General features: G+C 38.0%; 1 long non-coding RNA gene and 1 pseudogene across 1 annotated transcript; both read left to right on the top strand.

Annotated features, from left to right (window-relative positions):
* Positions 1–1,685: 1,685 nt before the first annotated feature.
* Positions 1,686–9,702, top strand: LOC109000832 (annotated as a pseudogene).
* Positions 9,703–9,851: 149 nt separating this feature from the next.
* Positions 9,852–11,081, top strand: LOC109000848. Its single transcript, XR_001997781.2, has 3 exons — positions 9,852–10,049; positions 10,134–10,390; positions 10,713–11,081. It is a non-coding gene; the product is annotated as an uncharacterized LOC109000848 (long non-coding RNA).
* The last annotated feature ends 9,288 nt before the right edge of the window (positions 11,082–20,369 follow it).

The following is a 20,369-nucleotide window of genomic DNA, read 5'->3' on the forward strand; positions in this document are numbered from 1 at the left end:
ACCGCATATTAAGAAAACGAAATGGCGAAGGGCCATAAGATGAAAAAGGCACTTCTGGATAGACCACCATCAGGCAATGGTCAGAAGATTTCTGCATTAAATATTCAAAATGAGCCGACGCAAAATGTCGCAAGAAGTTATCATTAATAAGCACTCTATCCAGCTTCGCCCAGCTTCTAGACACCCCTTCATGGCCATTACACCATGACATACATTGACCAGAATTTAATAAATCAACTAAACCACAATGATCTAAACAATCATTAAATTCTGACATAGAAATAAGCAGTCTTGGGTCTCCACCAATCCTTTCTGAATCCGTGCGTATCACATTAAAATCACCCAACACCATCCATGGTATGTCTACCACTTGTGTCCCTTCTAATTGGTGCCATAATTCCCTTCTTTCAACATAAGAGCATTTGGCATAAACAAAGGTAATCACAATTTTATGACCAGCCAAGACCAACCATCCAGAGACCATTTGAGATGTACAAGAAATTACCTCAAATTCATTCATATTTTGCCAAAACAACCACAACCTACCACCCTGACCTTCATTCGAGATAAAGTAACTATATTGTAAGAATTCCCAAGAACAGGCATTCGATTCTCAGTTACAAAAGGTTCCACGATGGCACATAATTTCACATGAAATTTTGTAAGAAGCTTCTTCAAAATAGATGAATAAACCTGATTGACCACATATTAAACTTTTATATGGTGTGGGATATCAAACCGGTTGAGAATATATATTCTAAAAGAAAGGTGCTACTATGTGGCCTAAGTAGTATCGTTCAGATTTACTGCTAGTTGTTTTCGTAATTTGTTTTATTTATATTTTTTTAATATATTTAAATATTTTTAAAAAAATAAAAATATATTAATATATTTAAAATTATTTTTTTAATTATTCAATAAAAAAATTACAAAAGAATATATTTGAGTGGTACATTTGAAAAGGTAAAATAGATTTTCTCATTCTAAAAGGAAAAAGAAGAAATGGTAGTTTTAGAAAGCCACGGCTCCCGATGGTTGTTTTTTTCAAAGTAGCAGGGACTTTGAAGTTTGAAGGCGGCGAGAAAAGCAAGCCCAGGCCCCACCCGGAGTCGGCATCCCTCTTTTCTTTATCCTTTTTAGTTTTTCCGAGTAGAAGGCCCCACTCAGGCGCAACCTTTTTACTTTTGTCCTTCTTACGTCATCCGACTCCGTGGCACGTGGCACTTCCCCGTAACCTATTATGCTTTTTTATAGGTAATAAAATTGGCAAGAAAGCATTTCTAATACACAAGCAAAAATCTTTGGAAAAAAAAAAATACTACTAAAAAAGATCTAAAGAGTGAAAGAAAAGAAAAAAATTACTTTTGACTATTAAGTTGTATCGTTATACTTGACTGTTTGGAATTTTTTTTTATTTAGTTCTTAAGAAAATAATTTTAAATATATTAGTATATTTTTTTTATTTTTAAAAATTATTTAAATATATTAAAAAAATATAAATTACAAAATTAAAAAAAAAAATTACAAAACCAACTAACGGTCACGATGAGGGGCCCGACTCGAAAGAAAAAGGCAGCAAAAAATAGATAGAAAAGATAAGAGTTTGGAAAAGAAGTACTTGCTTTGGTGATGCTTCACGCTGTTTGTCTTTTTTAGTGGGACTTTTTCTTTAGAGACCAGAGGGTTTTGTGAGTCTTGCAGAGAGAGAGAGAGAGAGAGAGAGTCTGAAAAGTGATTTTTGCGGTGCAGGGTAAAAGGTCTCTTTTTATGCAGTATTTATGTGTTTTTGGAGTTGGGAGTTAAGGCTTCAGAGTTCTTTGCACTTTGCAACTGGCAACAAATCTTTTGAAAGTTTCAGAACACAAAAAATGACTAGTTCTGGAGCCATGTCCTCTGAGGCGACGACTGAGGATCCTGGCATTAAGCTCTTTGGCAGAAAGATTCATTTGCCGCAATGTTCGATTCCGGCCAGGCCGGATGTCATGGTACTGGTTGTTGTAACACGTTCTTTTCTTTATTTTCTGCTTTCGTTCTTTCTCTTGAAATGATATTTGCCATTTTGCTATTTCCGTTTCATCTAATGGTACTTGATGAATCATATTTTCTGGGTTTTCCCCTGTTTGGTGTGCTATCTCTTTCGCTTTTGTGTTTATTTTTGCTTTTTTTTTTTTTTTTTCTTATTGCTGCTATCTGATGTTATTTTATTTGTTGAAATGAAAGCATTTTCGTGAAAAAAAAAAAAGAAAAAAAAAAAAGAGAAAAGCATTTTCATGTGGCTCCTCTTTATATTGCTATAAGAGTATAAAGCTATAATCGAGTCGAGTTCAAACGAGTTGTGACTGTTCGAGTTTGACTCGATTATACTCGAACCAAGCTGAAATATAGCTTGTGACTCGACTAAAAGTTGAGCCATTTAATATCCAATTCTTTAGAAATAAAAAAGGCGAAAATACATTTTGAGAAAACCAAAATAAAATTAAAAAAATTAAAAATAAATAATATTAAATATTCAAAATATAAAATAAATTATACAGAATTTACGAATAAAAATAAAAATTTGTTTTTCATAAAACTATAAAATTATAATGAATGAACCTTATTATCTAGGAAATAGACATAAACTCTAATCAACTGACAAACCTTCAATTTTTGAAGGAGTAAACTTTTTTATACACATTGAAAAATATTACGATATATTATCTAGCATTCAATTTAATTAAATTATTAGTGTTGGCATATTAACTATATAATTAGTTTGTTAATACTTGCACACTACAATCTTATGCATGTATAAGGTATTGGTATTTATGCTTATATATTTATATGTTATAAGCAATATCTATCATATACATATATATAATATGGCATTGTTGATAGGATTAAGTCCTAAAATGGTTCTTTTGGCTTGCCTTTTGGATAGATTGGTCCGTATATTTCAATTTTGATACCTAGCAAATGAAATATTAATTTTTAACTTTTGCTTCACATTCTTTCAACTTTGATCATTTTAAGCATTACGTAATAAATCATTTACGAAATGTTAAAAAAAGTCACATTAGGATGAATGACTGGACAACTATTGTGAAATTGATTAATTATATTATATTAACCATTACAATAATTTTAGAGAACTTGATATCGAGTTTGTGTCTAACTTTTACCATTTCCATTAACATATTAACATGTAGATACACAAGCACACGCATGATTGTGTATACGTGCACGAACGCACAATCATATTATAAAACTTAATAGGAGTGAAGTTATATGTGCTTAAACAGGGTCAAGCTTATACGAGTTTAATTGCTTAAATAAACTAGCCTATGTTTTTTTTTCAAGTTCTATTCATTCATGAAGCGAAATTAATTTAGCATGGATTTGAGTTATTCATGAACAATTCAGTTTGTTTATATATCTACAGACAAACCTAATATTTCTTTTTCTTTCAAATCTCATAAAATTTTGTTATGTGCTAACATAAAATAAATGAAAAGAAAAATATATTTTTAGTTATAAAAAAAGGAGAAATATATTTTTATTTGTAAAAAAGGTTATATTCCTGACGTTCTTGTCAGGCCAGTTTGTCATAATGACAAGGTTCAAGTCCCATATTTCAGGTTGAGATTGACTCTGGTACCATTTGTAATACCCACAAAGGCCTAAGCCACATTTGGGCCTATACTATTAGTCAATGATACAAGTGGAACCCCATTGGAACCATTATAAAGAGCAATAATACTTCTCCTTTTCAAGCAATGTGAGATCTCATACACTACCTACTCCTTATCACTCAGTATGGGGTATCACATATATACCCTCCTACCCGCGCTTAATCGATATATTAATGTTTATATAATTATTTTCATTTGACACCATGCAAGTTGCAGGATAATCAACGAATGTAGAACAAAGCATCAGTATACACCAAGGAAACCAAACAGCAGAACAAACACAAAATAATATCAATCCAAAGGAAGCCACAAACATGTTTAAACCAATAATTAAGCACATATCAAACCAATATTCCAGTACACACCCTATCTTGAAACTTGTCGGCATCGCTGTAAATCACAAGATATCAAGAGCTCAAAGGAGTAGAACTCAAAATAAAGAAGCCGAAGAGTAAACTGAATAGTAGGTATGAATGAAGAAGAGAGTGACAAATAGTTGTTTGGACAAAACCTCACTATTTGTACCAAAATAGATAGTGTGTTCTCAGGAGATGAATCCTGTCATCAGAATCTGACAACACTAACCTTAGCTCTCAGATAGAAAATGAGGAATGATAGCTTGCATACTTTTTTGAATTTTGCAGAAAGTTTGCGAACGAGTTTCTCTGGTTTCGTTGCTTGGGAAAAAACTTGTCTGAAGTTCTGATTCTGAATTTGGATTTATGCAGTATGAAACAATAGAGAGGAGTCTTTGTAATGGGCATGAACAAGGGATTGATAAAAGTTTCAACTTTCAAGGATACACTGGAATAGACAAACAATTAACTTCACCAAGATAGCTCGCATGGTTTGATACCATAAAATTTATAATATGTTCAAAGGAAGAACAAAGAAGGGAAAGAAGACTAGGAATTAAGTTAGGCCTAGAAGTCTACAGCTGTAACTTAAAAGAGTCCAATGGACTACCTCTTTCTTACTAACTTGTTATGTGTTTGTGTGCATTACAAGAAGGGTTATAAGCAATATAAGGTACTAGAGAAAGAGGAATATAAGGTACTCTATTCTGCAGTACAGCAGCCCGGGCCCTGATGGTTTCGGATCCTCGTTCTATATTTCTTTTTGGCATATTGTGAAAGAGGATGTGGTGGAGGTGGCTAGGGATTTTTTTTCTGGTGTTTCGCTTCCCAAGTTTTATGGTTCTTCATACATTGTGCTTATCCCTAAAGTCCCTGATCCGAAAAGCTTTGATAAATATAGGCCTATTAGCCTTTGTTCAGTGACGTATAAGATTTTTTCGAAGATCTTAGTGTCCCGCTTGACTGCTATTTTGCCGAGATTGATTTCTTCGGAACAAGGGGCCTTCATCCCAGGCCGTAGTATTTTTTAGAATATTTCTCTCGCTCAAGAGATGGTCCATGGTATGAATAAAAAAATTTTAGGAGGGAACGTTATGGTGAAAATTGACATGACGAAAGCTTATGATAAGGTCCATTGGGAGTTCTTGCTGAAAGTTCTTAGTGGCTTTGGTTTTTGTCGACAATTATGTAATCTGGTAAAGGAGTGTGTAACTTCTCCTTGGTTTTCAGTGATGATGCATGAGTCGTATAAAGGGTTTTTTTCCAACCTTCTCGGGGCCTTCGGCAAGGGGATCCTTTATTGCCGTATCTGTTTATATTGATGCAGGAAATTCTTTTGAGGCTTTTGCGGAAACAATTTGAGGAGGGTCGTATTGGCAAGTTTTATCATCCTATGGGGCCCCCTATGGTTTCACATTTGTTATATGCTAATGATATCCTGATTTTCCTTAATGGAGAGAAGCGATCTTTGCGTCGACTTGGCTCTACGTTGGCCTGTTATGAACGTTGGTCTGGGCAGTGCATTAGTAGAGAAAAATCTGCCATTTTTACTTCGGCCACTATTAGTATTGCTCAGAGGCAAGGATTGATACATTTAACTGGTTTTGCGGAAGGAAAATTTCCTACGACGTACCTGGGGGTGCCGTTGGTGCAAGGTTGCCTTAAAGCTTGTCACCTTAATCAGCTGCTAGTAAAAATACTGGCAAATGTTACGGGTTGGAAAGCCAAGTTGTTGTCACAAGGGGGGCGCTTGATCTTGCTTCAACATGTCCTAACTAGTATGCCGCCTCACCTTATGGCTGTGTTGGATGTTCCGCAAATTGTGGTAAAAAAAATAAATTCCATTTTCTCTACTCTCTTTTGGGGGGAGAAGAATGGAAAAGCTAAGGCTAAGTGTTGTGCTTGGTCTAGGATTAGTAAGCCTACCCAAGAGGGCGGTTTGGGTTTTGAGATATTTCTCGGAGCTTCAACGAGCGCTGCATATGAAGATGGCTTGGTGTCTTCTGTCAACGGAGTCTTTGTGGTCTTGCTTTCTGCTATCAAATTATGGTAGAGGGCAACATGTGTCTCTGTTGGAGGTGCAAAGGAACAGCTCAAGACTTTGGAAGTCCATTATGTCTGTCCTACCTGATGTGTGTGCGACATCTAAAATGAGAGTAAAGAATGGTTTGACCTCCTTTTGGTTTGACCGATGGTTTGCGAATGAACCGTTGTCTCACATGGTAGATAGGGTCCCGATGCTGTCCCTGTTAATCAAGGATGTGTGGGTTGGAGATAGCTGGAACTATGAGATGCTGGAACAATTAGTTGGTGCGGAATTAACATAGGCAGTGATTAGAACGGTTTTTGTTGGTAGGTCTGGGCAAGATGTACTGGTGTGGAAACCTGCTCAAGACGGTACGTTCACTACAGCAACAACTGCATGGGATTTTATTCGTGTGAGAGGGGACCATTTCGCATGGATGGACTAGATCTGGAACAACCTTCTGCCGAAGAGGATCTCGATTTGTATGTGGTGAGCTCGATTTAAATGCCTTTCAGTTGATGACAAGGTGCAGGCCCGTGGAATTGAAATGGCATCCAAATGTGACTGTTGTTCTTCACCTAAGAAGGAAACGATGGATCATGTGCTGGTGACGGGTCAGATTCCGGAGAAAGTATGACGTCTTGCTTCCTTGGCGCTGGGAATCTCTTGTATGCATGCTAACAGTTGGTGGCACCGAGTGGAGGTATGGTTTAATTGTGCAAAGAAAGGCACCAAACGGGGCGTGTTGATTGGTCTTCTACCCATTATAATTAGGTGGTGCTTATGGAGAAGGCGTTGCAAAGCCCGGATGGAAGGCATCCAAGAAAATCCCATAGGTGTTTTGGCTAGGCACTTTGGTGAATGACTTGACTGACTTAAAGATATCTCATGTTGATTACCAGATGTTGAGTGCAATGGACATCCCGATTCATGTTCGTGTAGTGTAGAAAATTCAGACGGTTGTGTGGTTGAAACCTCCTTGTGGTTGGTGCAAACTAAATGTGGACGTTAGTTGTCGTGGGAATCCAGGAAACTGTGGTGGGGGTGGAGTGCTACGGGATCACAAGGGAGATATTAAGGCTGGTTTCTCTGCACCATATGGTTTCGGAACCAACAATGAGGCTGAGTTACGAGCATTGTCGCAAGGAGTTAGATTGTGTAAATCTATGGCCTGTGTACGCACGTTATAATGGAATGTGACTCTAAGATCGTGGTCGATTGGTTGAAAACGAGATATTGTAGTTTGTGGTATCTTTGGGATTACTGGGATGATCTTATCCAGGAATTAGATGGCTTGCACTATTAGGTGATTCATCAATTCAGAGAAGGGAATCAAGCGGCTGAGTACCTAGCACGGAAAGGTGAAGAGGGGCTTACTAAGAGCTTCTATCCAAGTGGTGGTCTCCCAAGAGAGCTGAGGGGTATTCTTAGATTGGATACACTGGGTTTACCGTCAATAAGGAAGTCTAGATGTTGAGAGCTCGTGTTGCTACGGAGCTTTTCGATGGGTTGTTAGTTTGGTTTGCTGGGTTTTATTTCTTCTTTGGTTTTAGGTGATTCATAGGTTTTTTCTTGTTTGTTGGAGTTGTCTTGTTGTTTGGGATGTCTTATATATTCCACGTGTCCCACAGTGTTCCTCCGCCAGAAGTGGGAGATTTTAATAAAATTGGGAAGGGGTCGTCACTCTTGGACATGTGACCCTGTAAGGTACTAGAGAAATACAAGTACAATATGGATGGTATGATTGCTATATGGGGGAGGATACAAACGAATGATAGTTGACTGAGAGTCTACAAGCTACAGATCAAAAATGACAAGTCAAGGATTTGTGAAAAAAAAAGAAATCAATTACTTAATTAGGGCAATTAATAAAGCCTATTGGCTTATTCTTAATTAGCTGTCTTTATTCTTATTACCGATAAAAATCAAAAGTAGTCTTTATTCTCATTAATTAACTGTGTGCTCATGATTTGTAAACAAAACTCCCAAAAGTAATTAAAAAAGGTTGGGAGTTAGTTTGTTCATTTTTCCGAGTCTTTCACTCTACGATTACCTCTGTTAAACAAAGGGTGTTTTGGATTTGCAGGAATCTTGCTGTGATACAACAAAAGTAGAAGTACGTAACTCTTATGCAGACAACTTATGGAAGGCACAGAAGCCATCTGCTTCGGGTGATAAGAATGAAGAGCCCCATACTCCTGTACCCGTTGAGGCGCCAGTAGATCATATGCCCAAGGAACTGCAGGTGGAGTCTAATACTGCAGAAGAAGATAAAGTTTTTAAGAAGCCAGACAAACTACTTCAATGTCCAAGATGCAATAGTTTTGACACAAAATTTTGCTACTTCAACAACTACAACGTCAAACAACCCAGGCATTTCTGTAAGAACTGCCAGAGATATTGGACAGCTGGTGGAACAATGAGAAATGTTCCAGTGGGTGCTGGGAGACGAAAGAACATGCACTTAGCTTCTCAGCACCGTCAAGTAATGGTATCCTATAATGGAGTAGCAACGATGAGGTCAGAAGCCCCGGATCAGATGGGAAATGGGACATTTCTAAAATTTGGTCCTGAAGCACCTCTTTCTGAATCGATAAAGACTTTTCCTCACTTAAGAAAACAGAAACTATGTGTTGAGATGGGTTCTGGAAATGTTGGAGAAAATAAAGAGCGACCTTCATGCAGATTGTCCATGACAGCTTGCAGTAATCAGGGAAATCAATCAAGTGAAAATATTGTACAAATGGAGAGAGTTGGTTCATGGGATCATGTAACAATGCATCCTTTGGATTGTTACCCTGTTCCTCAATGGGGTTTCCCTTGGACTGCAGGTTTGCATAATGCTGCCTCTGTGGCAACAGAAGAACATGCTTCTGAGTGCATCACCATACCAAATGGCGGTGATCCAAATCCAGTTCAGTGTTACCCCACACCAAGGCTTGCAGTTCCAGGTTTTCACCCTCCAAGCATTCCGTTACAGTTTCTACCGGCATCATATTGGGGTTGTACACCAGTTTGGCCTGCCGGAGCAGGGAGCGTGTCAATGACTGGATCTAGTGTTTGCCTATCCCCATGCCCCTCTATCAGTTGCTACCCTAGCAGTGACAACAATTTTAGGCAAGCATTCCAGAGATGTAAAGATTATGAGTGAAGAGAGATCAGAGACGTGTATCTTGGCTCCAAAGACCTAAGAATTGATGATCCTCTTGAGGCTTCAAAGATTCTCATATGGACATTAACAATTAAGCTGACATTAAGGAATCAATGCCAAAGGCATAAGGATCTTGCTAGCAAACCCAGCACAGCCCTTCATCGCTCTCATTCATTTCAAGAGAGCACCAAACAGGCTCTGAGTTCTGATTTGTTGGTTAAGACAGATGATCTTGGCATATTGCTGGACTCTTCTTCTGGGTAGAATGTAGCAATGGATAAATAATGCAGAATTACTTTGATATGAAACCATCATTTACTTTAAGTCTGTTTTGAGCAATGAACTCTTAGATAGGTGATTTATTATATATATGAAAAAAATTACGAATCAACAGGGAGGCATATATGTCGTTTTCTGCTAGGAGTCAATATTGTAAATGATAGATAAGAGTTGGAAGTTTTATGTTCTGCAGCCTATTTAATGAAAGACTTTGGAATGTTTTGGAATTTGGCTAGATGCATTTTTGTTTTTATTCATAAAGCATTTATAGATGTACAGTACAGTGTTCGCTTTACATCAGGTCTACCTCAGTATCAAATTAGAGAATTTGAGTCTTAGACTAATATATTACATTTGAAATACATGATAATAGTAACTAATGTTATCTAAACTCTGCTTAAGTTGTCAATACAGCTGGCATTGTTTGCTGCCAGATGCTTTGGAGATTATCCGGCTAACAGCCATCAAGCAAAGGGGAATGGATTGAACATGAAACTTGCAGAGTTGAAGAAAAACCTTGAAAGAAAACATCTGCAATTTGATCAGATGGGTTTCCCAATGAAATGGTAATCAACTTCAGCATGCCTACTACTTAGGCGTGGTATCTTTATTTATCACTGTCTTCCTAATGAAATGGTAATTAACTTCAGCATGCCTGGTACTTGTATGGAACCCGAGGTTGGAAGCTAAACCGAGAGCACTAACGTTGTTGCACCAAACGATAGGATGAAGTGGAAGTTTAATTTCAAGGTCCTTGAATTGCATACGTGTATACGGAGCCAATACAGTTCAACTGTAACAACTGCTAGTGTTCGGTACTCGGCTTCTTATATAGCACTTGATGAAATCAAGCTCTCACAAAGACTGCAAACCCACAAGCAGACTTGTGACCACTTGGGGATGTTTGGTAATATTTTTCATTTCATCTCATCTCGTGTCATTTTATTTTCAAATATTACTCAAGTACAAATACTTTCAAACTAATCATTATACTTTTTCAAACAAATCATTATAATTTTTCTAAACTTTAAAACAAAATACAAAAAATAATTCAATTTTTTCAAATCTCAAAACAAATATAATATTAACAAATTATATTTTAACAATATTTTAACTTTATAATATTTTTATTCAATTCTTTCTCTCATTTTTCAAAATTCTATAAAACATCATAAGTCAAACTATTTTACTACTATTAACAGATTTCTCATCTCATTTTATTCCCCAAGCATCCCGTAACCAGAGTGTTCAAGCATTACACACAGCACATGCAAGCCTTGCAAATGATGATGCATAGCCATCGACTAATACATACTCTGCTCAAGCATTTCACACCTCTCATGCAACCATGCAGCACAAGGTGTACAACCATTGTTCAATACAGATTCTGCTCAAGCCATGCAGCAGCGCTCAACGGCATCTTTTAGAAGATATTCATCCTCTAGAATACTCTCAACAAATCATCTGTTATAGCAGCATGTCTTTTGTTTTATTAGCTGTGTTTTTCTGTTACAAGGAATATTCGTTTTCTGCACTTTTGTACGATTATATATTCATAGGTTCTGCCTCATTGTAAAGTAGTGAGAAATATACAAGAAATTCTTTTATCCTAGCATGGTATTAGAGCATACCAAGGACTAATCGTCCAATATGTCTGACTCTTCCGGCACACTTTCTTCCTTCTCTCCCTCCTCTCTTCCCTCCCTTCCCTTGCCCCAACTTTTCCCACATCCTTTTAATAAAACTCACTCCAGAAAATCACCTCTTATGGAAAGTCCAACTTGTCCCCTACCTCTGAGGCCAAAGATTATTCAAGTATGTTGATGGGTCTTGCCCAACCCTTCCTGCCCAACCCTTCCTGCTCAACTTCCCAATACCTCACCCAACCTAGAATATGAGATTTGGTTCTAGCAAGATCAGCTGGTTATGTCTGTTTTAATCTCCTCTATCTGAGTCCACCATTGCCCAAGTAGTCAGTTGTGCCTCTTCACGTGACGCCTGGCAGTCATTAGAATCCACCTATGCTTCTTCTCAAGCCCACCTTGTCCAAACATAGCTTCAGCTTGCTTCCCTTAAGAAAGGTACTGACTCTATTTCAATTTATTTTCGATGTGCAAAAACTCTTGCTGACATGATGGTTATTGCTAGATATCCACTGCCTTCCACCGAGTTTGTGCCATACTTATTGGCTGGACTAGGCCCCGATTATGATGCCTTGGTGTCCTCGGTCACCACTAGACTTGATCCCATCTCAATGTAGACACTTTTGGGCCATCTTCTTGCCCACGAAGCTCGACTGCAACATCACATTGCTACTATCTCCATTTTCTCATAATCTTTAGCAAATTTATCTCGCAGTCCATCGTCTAGTCGCGGTTGTGGTTCTCTTTCTCGTGGCTGAAAGAACTTTGCTCGCAATCGTGGAGGTCGTTCAAACAATTGCAGTCATGGTTCTCTTAGTTTCATAGGTATTCTTTCCACTGGACCTTTTTCTTCTTCGACTAACTCTCGTCCAGTTGGTCACACAGCCCTTACATGCATCTATGACTTTAATCAGGCATACACCACAGTTGCTCCTGCCTCAGCCCATTACAGTGCCTCTACTTATGCCACCGATGGTGCTTGGTATCCTGACATGACTACGAATCACATAACCAGCAAGCTTGCCAACCTAAATCTTCAATTTGCAGACTATCAAGGCCCTGATCAACTACATGTTGGTGATGGGTTCTGTGATGCCCCCAACCTCTGCTCGAGAAGGAATGGAGACTTAGAGCGTCGAGACATGCAACACAAGGTTACATACCCTCGTACATGACAATTAATATGCAATGTATCCTAATATGCAACTAGCAGTATGCAATAATCGCAACGGAAATAAAAGTGAAAGTATAACTTATGCCAGAATAATTAAAAACATCTCAATTTCATTAATAAACATCAAGTTCAAAATACCAATGTAGCATAGACTTAGTACAACTAAGAGTTAAAGTCAAATCATTCTCTTCATGCATCTAAAGCATGAAGGACTTGGATTATAAACATCAGGATTAAATCTAATCTCCTCTCAAGGTCTGGCTCCTCCTTAATTAGTTGGATCCAACGCTCTATCTAGCTTGATCTCCTCAAGACCTGGCACAACTTCTACCATTCTAAGTGGAATGGTAGTAGTCCTACAAGGGTTGAGATTTACTCAAAATCTCAGTAAGTTAAACAATCAATGTGCACAAAAATAAATTAAGCATGAAGAATAATAAATATGCAATGCATGAAATGCAAAAAAAATCAGTATACATGTCTCCCATCCAGACTCCTCAACATTTTAGAAAAACGGAGACACGTGTTTTCATTCAATGAACATTTTTACTTCCATTTTTGAAAACATAATTTCATCAAAACTTTCATCATTATCCTTCATCATTATTAGCAATTCGTAATTATAACATGTAGTAACGTCATAGTTTCTCATATGCACTGTGAGTACCTACTAGTGACCGTAGTACAACTCACGTTGAAAGTACGTTGTCTATAGATGCGTTCTCAATGCATTGGTAATATAACATAACATCATAAAAATCATAAAGTGTACATCCACTAGCGTTAGCTATCATAACATATTGACCTCACTCCGGCGTTCTTCAAAAAGAACCCATCTGAAACCTATTGATTGTTCTTTATCAACTCAGATGTTACAACTCCATTATTAAACACTCAAGAGGATAGATGAGTTTCACTAGGATAATTCCTCATCCTAGCCTTTGGGGTCATGACAAAAATTATTTTCATGCTATGCTTGAAAAATGTTTTTCATGACACGTGCATATATGGCAAGCTTTCATGCAAAAAAAAAAAAAAAAATTACATTTATATATGCAATATGCAAAAATGGAGAAAAATATCACATGTCATGTAAGTATGCACTCAATGTATTATATAACATGATATTTTATGCTCAAAATGATAATTAAAATATGAATGAAACATTTATCAATAATTCCTAAATAATCTATCAAGTGTAAGTTAGAGACCAACTTACAAACTTCTTTAGTAATTCAAAAAAATTCATAGTAGCTGAAATCAAGTGTGTACTAAGTTAGAATTAATACTTCTATGGTTGAGGTTCAAAATGAAAGGTTTCAAAAATGGGTATTTAAAAAATATCCATAGACTTTCAAAAATTACCGTTAAGGCCCTAAACTTTCATCAATTGTAAACAAACTCCAAATTTAACCAAAATTTATGGACTTCATATTTTTGGCATTCTAAAATCATCTATGCCCTTGGATTTTCAAAAATCAAAGTGAAACTTGCTCAAACAATCCCAACCCGTGGCATGCACTCTAATTGATGCCTAAGTGTGTTTTCAACTATTGTGAATGCATGCATATGAAATTTTCTTTAATCACAAATGATCACGAACATTTTTAGTGACATAATGAAGGCTATTCCTTGGGTAATAAAGTTCATCCCAACACTTAAATCATGGTTAAAATATCCTTAGTCTCCAATTTATTCAAAATCGATTCATACTTGATGATCAAAACAAGATAGATTTAAAACCTATCATGACATGCTTTTAATCACAATTCAAACCTTGCATAATCATTCTAATACATTAAGAAATCATATCAAATCATGCTTAATACATGCCATAGCTAAAGTTTCACTTAAAAACATTTTTAAACATTCAAACCACCCTTTAATGACCCGGTTTTGAATTAAGCACGATAACCTTCTCAAAACTCAATCAAATTTCATACCAACACTCAGAAACAAAGCTTGACATGCTAAGTAAGATCAAGAGCAAGAAAACTTACAAATTTTGTGGCCTTCCAAGAACACAAGGCAGCCTTGCTCAAGAATACGTAAGAACTCACCAAAACTCACTTGGTTTCACTCTATTGCTCACTAAGGGGGAGAGATGCTCTCAAGACTCAAGAGGAAACTTGGAGCTGAGGTGTGGAGGAAATGAGAAAGTAAGGGAGGTATTTATAGGGTTCAGGAGAGGAGGGGACGTTGGCCTTGGTGCTTGGTGCTTGGTGATTGAGTGAAGTGGGAGGTGCACAAGTCTGAAATTTTTCCAGCTTGCTTCCAAGGTTTTGAGTCACCTTGTGCAAGGGGAATAGTGGCCTGAAACCACCATGATTTCCTCCCCCCTGTAGCCATCATGGCCTTATGAAGGTGTCCAGATCTAGGGGCATGGTTTAGGTGACAAGAAGACAGTCAAACCACCCTTGAAAATTGGCGGGTTTAGGTGGTTTTGGTTGGCAAATTTTGGACTTCAGTTTTGGATGATTTTGGGTGAGAAACATTGAGTCAAATTCTTCATGATGGTCATGGGACCTCTTGAGTATTAGGTGATGAAGGAGGTGCGTGGGGTGGTGGGTCAACCATGGCAGATGGTTGGTTAACTAACCCAACCGATTCTCACTCAAACTAGACTAAGGTGCACTTGATTTGATCAATTGAATTGGTTTGTGTAAACAATTTCATCCAAGGCTCAAAATGGATTTGAAGGGGTTTAAAGAGGTGTTTAAGGACCATATTACCCTTGAGTTCAAGCCACAAAATATTGGACCTAAGGGCAAAACAGTCCAAGTATTCAAAGAATAATGCACATAGTTGATTGATGCAAAGTTTGGGGTTTGACATGTCATTTTCCTTAATTACATGTGGGGAGGTTTAGCTAAGGTATTAGTAATGTCTAAGTATGATGAAATGAAATAATTAATCAAGAAAATTTTGAATTAGAAGGTTAAGAAAAGATTAAACAAAATTAAGTTTCAAAGCAGGGCTTAAAGTTCACTAACCTCAAGCATGATGGTTAATGGTCTTACTCAACATTCAAAACTTAATTTGGGCACTAAGGGTATGATTTGGGTTTTAGGAAACTAATGGTGTGGCGTATTGAGCTTTTGGTCTTGATGGTGAAATAAACTCAAACATGGTTTTGCCTTGAGGGCTTTAAAAGGGCCAAGTGTGTGGGTTCATGGCTTATGGGCTCTTGGGCTTGAATAAGCAGGCCTCATTTCTAGATTTTTAGAGTTGAAAAGAAATCTCAGGATCCACTAAGATGCGCTAATTGGGCCATGGGTCCATTCTATACCAAGTTTGGCCCAAAGACCTTATGCCTTCCTTAACCTTGGGCCAAGGCTAGCTACCAAGGCTAGCTACCAAGGCTTGAATTCCCTATAGGCTTGGTTCAAGACTTCTTGGGCTAGGCCCATGAATGCTCTAAGGTCCTAAAAGCCTCACCAAATTCACTAATAGGTTTGATTCTCTAATCCTTAGTTTAATAGTACTTAGTGCCAAGCTTAAGGCTAACCTCACTATCAACCTTAATGTAAGTAATAATCCAAAATTAAATACCTAATCTAAAGTGCTTAAGGGTTAATCCTAATGGTTAGTTAGGCGGGGTGTTACAGGTCCTTTATTCCAATATCTCACATTGGTTCAACTTTATTCCCTTCCACTTCATCTCAATTTCTTTTAACAAAACTGCTTTGTGTTCCCATCTTTCACCAAAAATCTTATTTCTATTAGACAATTTTGTTCAGATAATAACGTTTACTTCCAATTTTTCTCTGATCATTTTTGTGTAAAGGGACTACACCACGGGGACCCTTCTGCTCAAAGGGACAACAAATAATGGCCTCTACACTTTCTCCTCATAGTCTCCTCAGGCCCATTCCAGCCCATTCTCCTTTGTTCCACTATGACACTCATGCCTTGGACACCCCTCATTCAAGATTGTTCATGCAAGACTTCTTCTGCACGACCTTGTTAATGGACAGCTTTGCTTAGGCTTCTTTCCTAATCAATAACATTATTACAAGCAAAATACTTAATAGAAGAAACTGGATAAAGTGCTAGAACAGGTAAAAATAGTGGAAACGAGTGCCCCACTTTAGGTCCCTTCGTGATCGGCTTCGCCGTTACTTGGTCCTGCACAACACAACTATCACCAGAAAAATGAACACAATTGTATCAACTAATTGACCAACAGAAATAAGATTCTTGGAAAGCTGAGGAGCAAGAAACACATTAGTTAATTTAGAAGAGGCATCTTCGACAGCAACTATGGGCAAAGAACTACCATTGTCAGTCTGAATGGCAGATTGAACAGCATAGGGCCGAACATGACACATAGCGGTGGGAGTATTCATCATGTGATTAGTAGCCCCCGAGTCTACATACCAGAGTTTAGTAGAAGTTTTTACCTTGAAACCCCATTGCAGATAATGCCAAAATTAGCATCTGTTGCACCATTTCTAGTGTGCAGTAATTTGCTGCAGGAGGTGCAAGATCAGATGAAGCACCTGAGGAAGAGCCATGTGCTATAGAAGTTGCTGCAGGAGGAACGATAACAGAAGTCTAAAATGCTTGGGCCTAACGATTCTAGGAGCGAATACGACATTCTTTGATAATGTGACCCTTCTTGTAATACGAACAATATTTCTTAGGACAATTGGCAGCAATATGCCCATATTCATTGCAGCAGAAACATTACAAATTTTTAGAATTCATAGGTGATCCTCGTCCTTGGGTAGCATAAGCCATAGTTGTCGTCCTAGAATTGCCATGAGATTGCTCCTGAATAGCTTGAGTACTAAGATGTTCTTCTTCACAAAGTAACACACCAAAACCAATATCATGAGAAGGAACAGGAGGTCTGTTCAGTAGAGAGGAGTGAATAGATTCATATTACATGCGTAGTTTCATAAGAAACTGATCACGCTGGCTAGTCTCGTGAAGAGTCTGAATAGTCGAAAGAGCGGCAACAAGAACATTTGCTATAACCAAATATGTTTATTCATGCCAAAGAGTCAGAAATGCCAAGTACTAGTCTTGGATGGAAAGACTACCATGTTGAAACATGGTAGTTGCATGTTCTAACTGAACATGCTGAGCATCATTAGCTTGATGATAAACCTTCTTCAAGTAATTCCACATGGATTGAGCAGAGCGATGAGCTTGCAAGTTGGCAACAATATGTGACTCCACCGAACCAAGAAGCCAAGACATAATCCGAGCATAAAGTACAGCCCATGAAGGAGAAGCCTCGAGAGCTTTGGATTTATCAGTAGTGGACGTTTGGGCGACATTCATGCCACCAATATGACCCCAAAGATCTTTTCCCTTGAGAAAAAGTTCAAACTGAAATGCCCAAGTAGAGTAATATGCCCGTAAACTTGACACACACAGCTGCTGAGTCCATCTCAAATAAATAAATTCTGACACAAAGCAAATTAACCAAAAAAATTCAAAGGAGGCACACTGGTTAGCAATAGAAACCGAGAGACACATAGAGAATTGTCGAGATTACCATGAAGACAAATAAAATTGCCAAAAAAAATTACTAGTGCCAAAAATTACCGAGGCCAATAAAATACGTCTGCAGTGATATGAAGGCACGACCCAGAAAACCGAGGAGAAGAGAAAAAGAAAAATCACGCGGGTGAGACAGTACAGACGATGTCGAAATATGAGTCTTAGAGAAAAAAAATCAAGTGGCTCTTGATACCATGTCAAAGTAAGTCAAAAGATTTTGTGAATAGCCGAATGAATGGCCTTTGAGTGATCTGTATATTATATATGAACTTTACAAGAGAACTATACATGGAAAGAAACTAATTGCCGAGTGATTCTAGCATTCTAGTCTTATATGGAAACTATATATTCTGTCAATATGCTAACTGTACAAGCCTAAGTAAATGAAGTAAATGTAAAATAAGGAAAGAAGAATAGAAGGAAAGAAGATTGATTATGGACAACAAAGCTGCCCACTGACAGGCCTACCTTTTGATGACCTCTCTTCTATGCATTCCTATAATGCTTGTGCAACGGCAAAACACCATCGCATGCCAGCACCCACTAGGAAAACCAAGTCTGTTGCACCCTTTCATCTTGTTTTTAGTGACTTATGGGACCCATTACCTCATGTCTGTGAGGATGGATTTCTGTTTTATATTTCATTTGTAAATGATTATTCCAAATTTACATGGATTTTTTCCCTAAAACTAAATCCCAGGCTTTGTCTACCTCTATCAAATTTAAAGCTTATGTTGAATTGCAATTCAATACTAAAATTAAACAACTCCAAATAGATTAGGGAGCGGAGTTCTAGCCCTTCACTGAACTCCTTTCCACCTCTAGAATTATACACTGAATCACATGTCCTCATACACATACACAAAACGGTATAGTAGAGCGAAAACATAGGCACATTGTGGACTCTGGACTCGCCTTACTTGCACATGCCTCCATCACTTTAACCTTTTGGCCATATGCTTTCCAACATGTTGTACGATTAATTAACATGTTTCCTTTGTCTTCACTAAATTACTCGTCCCCATTCTTCAACCTTCATAAAAATGAACTTGACTTCAAATCCATTTGTCTTTGGATCGGCCTGCTGGCCACTCACATGACCCTATAATCACCACAAGTTTGATTATAGGGCCGCCCTTCAATGCATCTACTTCGGTATTAGCCCAGCCCATCAAGGATCCATATGATATCACATCACCTCCAAATGCATCTACATTTCTAAAGATATCAAACATGATGAAGCCACTTATTTACACAAACTACCAAACCTCACTCTAAGCCCACGTCTGAGCCCAAGACAGTTTCTCTTCCAATTTTTAACTCTGTTCCAGCCTATACACATCAAGCCCAGTCCATCCTTGGCCCAATCCCAGCCCCTTCTTCTTTCTCACGCCCTCCTACTCAGTCGCAGATACCTATTGTCGCACAACCATCACGATCAATGGTAACTCGCTCACAAACTGATTCTTCCCGCCCTCATCTGTTCACCAATGGCACCATACGGTGGCCACCTCCACAGGCACATTTCTCCCTTCCTTTGCATATTCCAGAACACCATCTTGCTTCTTTGTTGCGCAGAAATTCCTAGAGTGGAGAGAAGCCATGTCCAAGGAGTTCAATGCACTCCTAGCCAATGACACTTGGACTTTTGTTCTTGCATCTGAAGCTCCTAATATTGTGTCATGTAAGTGGGTATTTTGAACAAAGAAGCTTGTCGATGGAACCATTGAATGACGGAAAGTTCGTTTGGTGGCAAAGGGTTTTCTTCAACAATCGAGCCTTGACTACGATCAAACATTCAGTCTCATTGTGAAAGCCACCACTATTCGACTTGTTCTAGCTCTTGTCATGACCAAAGGTTAGCCTGTTCAACAGTATGACGTGCAAAATGCATTCCTACACGGCCATCTATTTGAGACAGTCTTCATGGCACAACCATCAGGCTTTGCTCATCCTCAGTACCCTATGCATGTCTGCAAGCTTCGCAAGGCCATTTATGGTTTGAAACAATCACCAAGGGCTTGGTACTCTCGCCTAAGTCAAAAGCTTATTGACCTTGGTTTTCATATTTCATCTGTATATTCCTATTTATTTGTTCGAATTCATGGTGCTTCTGCTCTCTATGTGTTGGTCTATGTAGATAACTTGCTTGTTATAAGATCAAGAATGGCTTGTATTACTGATCTGCTTCATGCTTTACGCTCAGATTTTTCCATCACAGATCTCTGTCAGCTCCACTTCTTCTTAGGTATTGAAGCAACCTTTACTAATGATGGTCTTATTCTCACCCAAAAGAAGTATATTGCTGATTTACTTCAAAAGACCAACATGGCTTTAGCCAAACCTGTCAAAGCACCCATGACAACCTCGAAAAAACTCAATCTTCACTGTGGAAGCATGTTTGAAGATCCATCTATTTACTGAAGTACTATTGGATCCCTTCAATACCTCTCACTTACAAGACCAGATTTGCAATAAGCAAAGTTTGCCAGTACATGCATTCTCTGAGGGTCCCTCATTGGCAAGCTGTAAAAAGGATACTAAAGGATATTAAG

The sequence above is a fragment of the Juglans regia genome, chromosome 3 (assembly GCF_001411555.2).
Source record: "Juglans regia cultivar Chandler chromosome 3, Walnut 2.0, whole genome shotgun sequence".
Taxonomy (NCBI): domain Eukaryota; kingdom Viridiplantae; phylum Streptophyta; class Magnoliopsida; order Fagales; family Juglandaceae; genus Juglans; species Juglans regia.